Source organism: Dioscorea cayenensis, chromosome 12 (genome assembly GCF_009730915.1).
Source record: "Dioscorea cayenensis subsp. rotundata cultivar TDr96_F1 chromosome 12, TDr96_F1_v2_PseudoChromosome.rev07_lg8_w22 25.fasta, whole genome shotgun sequence".
Taxonomy (NCBI): domain Eukaryota; kingdom Viridiplantae; phylum Streptophyta; class Magnoliopsida; order Dioscoreales; family Dioscoreaceae; genus Dioscorea; species Dioscorea cayenensis.
The window spans coordinates 6,194,963-6,200,747 of record NC_052482.1 but is presented as its reverse complement, the minus strand read 5'-3'; the positions used below and the strand labels follow the sequence as shown (position 1 = coordinate 6,200,747).

The 5,785-nt window shown below is 41.5% G+C and overlaps 1 non-coding gene across 1 annotated transcript; it reads left to right on the top strand.

The window, feature by feature from the left end:
• Nucleotides 1-5,061: 5,061 nt before the first annotated feature.
• On the top strand, nucleotides 5,062-5,168 carry LOC120274248. Its single transcript, XR_005540780.1, has one exon. It is a non-coding gene; the product is annotated as a small nucleolar RNA R71 (small nucleolar RNA).
• The last annotated feature ends 617 nt before the right edge of the window (nucleotides 5,169-5,785 follow it).

Below are 5,785 nucleotides of genomic sequence, written 5' to 3'. Positions count from 1 at the left end.
CCCATCAGGATTTAAAACTGAGTGACGCTCATAACATAGTGATGTCCAAATGCCCGAAACTGTATGGCGTCAACACTGTCGAATCTCGCGTAGGACCTATCGAACTCGAATGATGACAGAACCTCAAGTGTGAGTGCACGGATGGCTAGCTCCTTGATCAATATTAACTGTCTCCAATCACCCACTGAAATGAGATCCTCAACCTTATCAGCTAACTCATCTCCCTACTGTATATCCCGCAATCTCAACTTCAATAATCACTCAAATCAAACTTGGTGCTTAGGAATAGCAAATCCCATAGTCTCCAGCTCAGGGGATAGCTCAAACGGATGTTTCTCAGGTTGTTTCTTCGATCGAGGTGCAATATCTGCAAAAATTGAATAAGAATCGATCAAAGAAGCTGACAAAGTAGTACTGCAAAAAATCCACAAGGTCATGTGGCAATTTCACACGCCCATGTTGATCCACGGGGTGTGAAAACCGTATGGCCACCATGCTAAAAGCTCAAAAGTACATCATAACTTCGTTTCTAAACTCATTCTAAGCATGCCCAGACCATATAAACATAGAAATGAAGTAGCATTCACCATTTTAATCAAATAAAATCAAGTGTGGTGAAGAAGAAGAGAGAAAAAGGGTTTACCGACGAGATGAAGATGAAAATGTTAAAAAACGCCAGGAAAACTCAAACAAAACATCTCTAAAACGATGGTGCGAAGTCGAGAGAGTGATTGAGCGTGTTCTCTGAATGTTTGGGACTGAGAAGGTGAAGAAATGCGAAGATATTTTAAGGAAAACCTGCGTCTCTTGGAATTCTACACATCCACACGGGTGTTTGGAAATTACCCACGCCCGTGTGACTCGACGGGAGCGCTTCACATGGCCAGACACATGCCCTTGTGAATGCAAATACACACAGGGGAACCCATATGCCCCTATGGCTTCTTGTCCATCCAAGAAAATTCTCTAAGTTTTCCACACACCCCTGTGAAAATTCCACACGGGCATGTGGATCTTCCATAGGATTACTCACAGGGGCACTCACATGCCCCTATGTCTTCTTGGGATGGAGGAGAACTTTCTGTAGAGATCCACACGGACGTGTGGAAATTACCCATGCCCGTGTGTTTGTCATAGGGTCAGACATAAGGCAAACGCACGCTCTTGTGCCTTCTTGGGATAAATCTCTAAGCCTCCGTAGAGAAACACACGCCCGTGTGGAATTAACACATGGGTGTGTGACAGTGACAAGTTGGTTCTTAGGGGTAAACACATGCCCATGCGTCCTCTCGGGATGAGCTTTGAAAGAAAACACAGGCCCATGTGGAATTTCCATACGGCCATGTGCCTTCTCTGGTTAACTTAGAAAAATCTGTAGGCTCTGCAAAAAATTCCTGAAGATGTATACACATTCAGAGCCTACTTCAACAATGCAAAATGAACCAGAGAATCATGAAACACATGCTCAAACGACCATGATACTCCGTCACATACATTTATGTACATGATAACACCAAATAATCCATGAGAGAATCACAACAATAGCATGTAAACATCAAGACCTGAACACTTAAGCTTTTATTCATGGAAATACTAAACTACCAACTAGAAAAAATAGTAAAGAACTTGGGTTGCCTCCCAAGAAGCGCTTGTTTAACGTCACTTAACTTCATGTACCTTGCCTTCCCTTACGGGGGCTCATAGATGAAGGTTTCCCTCTTACCCTTGACCTAAAAGCATAATGAACATAGTCTCTTGAAGGTAGAGGGGGAGTTATCAACATTGTTACAACACAAGGGTTCATCACAATTACTCCATTCTTCCACATCCCCATTAGCCTTGGGGCATTTCTTGTGATGTCTCCTTGCGCACTTCATCTTCTGGAGCATCTTTGATAAACGCCTAAATGTACATATTTTATAAGTATTGATCTTGTATTATTTACGTATATGTTAATGAATTGATGCCCGTTTAAGTCTAAATTAGTTATTTCGGTGTTGCAGATCTTTAAATGAGCCGAGCAAAGCTTAAGAACGCAATTGGGAGGAATTCGACATCAAAAACCATGTTTTAGGGTTGAAGCACTGTAGCGGAGTCACTGTTTGATACTGCAGGCATTTAGCTGTAAGCTTCACGGGGTCCATGTGCCCGCATGAGTGCCCATGAGGTTTGCTGGAAATTCACAACTTGTAGTTATTGCAGCAGAAACATTGTAGCAAAATTACTACAACATAAGTATTATAGTTGAGTTACTGCAACACCGAGACATTTTTGGCTAAAATGCTAGTGAGCTTCATGGGCATCCATGCATCTGGATGGAGCCCGTTTGGACCTGAAGGGATATATATTGGACTATTTTTTCTAGGGCAAAGGAGTTCTTTTTGGAGTGGATTTTTGAGGAAAAGGTTTTTGGGGAGTTCTTGGAGCCGACTTCCATCAGCTTTGATGAGGCAAGATCGCGCGTTTTGGAGAAAGGGAATCAAAGGGAGAAGCTTTGTTTGGCTAGATTTTCATCGTTCTCTCCTTTAGGAGCTCATAGATGACGAGGGAAGCCACCCCTGATCTGGCGTCATGGAAGCTTTCCACCTAACTTGGCTTATCATCTCACTTCCATTGTTTGAGCGAGTTTTCTTATGCCATTTGTAGTTGTTTTCATTAGCCTATTGTTTGTGTTTGATTGTATAGACGAGTAGAACCAAAGGTCACCGGATGCCGGTGAACCTTGGGGTGAACTTGTGTATTTGGATGATTTAATTATGTCTGTTGCAATTGTTGTGTGTTTGTTGATTTATTCTTGGTGCAGTTGATGTGTTGCTTACATCAGAACTTTTTAAACCAACTTCTAGGTTGTACTTGGTAGCGTGACCATCGCCCTTGTACTAGACACACCAACTTTGGAAGGGATTCATGTATAAATACACCATGACCATTGGGTATTTTGTGCCCCTCCAACATTAGGGTTAGACAAAGTTGTGTTCCGGTCCTAATTAAAGATTTTCCCATTTTTAATGTAATTGTATGAGGATTTGATCGGAAGAAATTCTGTATCAATACTTGTACTAGATTATGGATCAATTGTAGTGACCATCGGGTTGATCTATTTTAGGAAGTCTATTTGTCCAAACCTCCAATTGCATGACATTCTTAGCATATTGTGCACTTTAGTAACCCCTAGGGAATCCGCATCCATGACCACTTCATTCCCCTGATTTTATACCTTTGCTTTGTTTTACACTCCAATTGTAGTTTCTTTTATTTTAATTAATAGTCTAGATAACCCCATCAAATCTATTAGCTAGACAATACGCAAAGAGAAAGTAAGGATAGATCCTTGGGCCCAGGGAATACAACCCTCTCGTGCTTGCGTGAGAGGTATTACTTTACAACTCCCTGTGCTTGCGGATGATTTCACATCAATCTTCTTCATGATCCCGAAGTAGATGGTACCTTCTCCTCCAGACCAAGCATCAACACTTTTTCGTTCTACACCTCTTGCTCTAGCAACCCCTCGTACGGGTCTGGATTCATTATTTCTTGCACATATTCATCAATTAATTCATCGGTAGTGTAGACAAAATAAAGAGTATCATCAAAGTCAAGAGAATGTCACATGGCTTCGACGAGGCGGTATTTAAGCTAGTCATCTTCATCCCTCAGTGTCAATTCCTCATCGTCTATGTTGATAAGTGCCTTGGAATTGCACAAGAATGGCCTCCCAAGTATCAAAGGAACATCTACATCCTCATTGACATCCAACACTACAAAGTCTCTAGAAAATATGTACTTGTCAACCTTAACAAGGACATCTTCAATGATACCCTCGGAGTTCGGTCCGCCAATTGCAATGTTATTCGAGTGGGCCTAGGCTCTCCCAAGACTAGCTTTTGAAAGAATGAGTATGGCATGACATTGATACTAGCCCCTAAATCTGTCAATGATATCTCTTAATCCATATTACCAATGTTGCACGGAATCATGAGGCTTCCAGGGTCTTTCTTCTTTTTCGGCATATTCTTTTGTAACACCGCCGAACAAGAGGCATCTAGGATTGCCAATGCACTCTGCTCTAACTTCCTCTTGTTGGTCAAAATATTCTTCAATAGCTTCGCATACTGAGGCATTTGTGACAACGCCTCCACTAAAGGAATATTGATGTGCAATTACTTAAATAGACCCAATAATTTATTGTATTACTCATCATTTTGGTCATTCTTCAATCTTAAAAGGTAAGGCATTATTGGCTTGTAAGGTGAGGGTGCCACCTCCTTCTCCTTGTTTGCTCTTTCCTCAAATTACACAACCTCGGGTGCTTCAACATTGGTCTTCTCACTAGGAGATCTATCTTCAACTTCATGACCACTCCTCAAAGTGATTACATTCACATGTTCCCTTGGATTAGTTTTAGTGTTGCTAGGTAGACTCCTTTGAGGTCTCTCCGATTGAGACTTCGTAATTTACCTACTTGATTCTCCAGATTATGCAATGAAGCGGTGTGGTTGCGAAGTGCAATTTCAACCAATTGAAACCGTGTATCCAATGATTGCACAAATCTGGTCAAAGCTTTCTCTAGATCGGTCATCTGGGTCCCCAAGCCTGAAACTCGATTCTCGATGTTTGGGGCTTGTTGTTGTTGGAAACCTAGTGGTGCCATGGCCTTTTGCTGCCCTTGATTACTCTTCCCAAATTGCCCTCAAAATCTACTTGTTCAGTTGGGGCTGATGTAGCAATCAAAATAGGACAATCATACGGCATATGTGAACCCCCACAACCATCACAACTTGTGATAGCGCCTACCCTCGGTGAAGTCAATATATCCAATTTCTTGCTCAATGACTCTATTTGGGCTTTCAAAGATGTAATCGCATCAATTTCATGGAGTCCAGCCACTTTCTTCTTTTCTCTTGCATTCCATTGGTAGCTATTCATGGTCATTTCTTCTACCAATTGTTGGGCTTCTTCAGGGGTCTTGTTCCCCATTGTACCTCCTGTGGGGGCATCTAGAAGTTGTCGTGTACTTGGATTCAACCCATTGTATAAAGTTTAATGATCATCCATTCGGGGAACCCGTGTTGTGGACACTTCCGCAAGTGGTCCTTGAATTGCTCCCAGGTCTCAAACAACGATTCAAGTTCCATATGAACAAATGAAGATATCTCATTACGAAGGTTTGCCGACTTTCCTTAAGGAAAGTACCTTGCAAGGAAGGCTTCGACCATTTTGTTCCATGTTGTGATGGAAGCTCTTGGCAATGAATGGAGCCATTGTTTGGCTCTTCCTTTTAGAGAAAATGGGAAAGCCTCAATCTTATAGCATCATCCGTAACACCATTGATCTTTAGCATGTCACAAACCTCTAAGAAGTTTTCAATGTGATTGTTTGGATCCTCATCGGCCAAACCATTGAACTGCACTGACTCCTGTATCATTTAAATGAATGCTGGCTTTAGCTCAAAATTTAGAGCTGTAATAGGGGGTCGCACGATACTCAACTACATGCCAATAACTAATTGTCAGGTATAGTCTGAAAGTGTTCTCTGTTGTTCATTATGATCTGCCAGATTTTCTGACCCTTTACCTTCTACTTTAGCTAGATTTGACGGTTCTGGCATAGGTTCTTTACCCCTTCTTTTGAGTATACATTCAAGATCAGGATCACCTCTAACCAATATCGAAGGGTTCCCTCAGGTCATAACCTGAAGTTACACGAAAAAAAAAAAAACAAATCAGAACGGTGAAAGAATAAGAAAAGGTGAAATAGAATGAATGGTAAATAACTAAAATAGCAA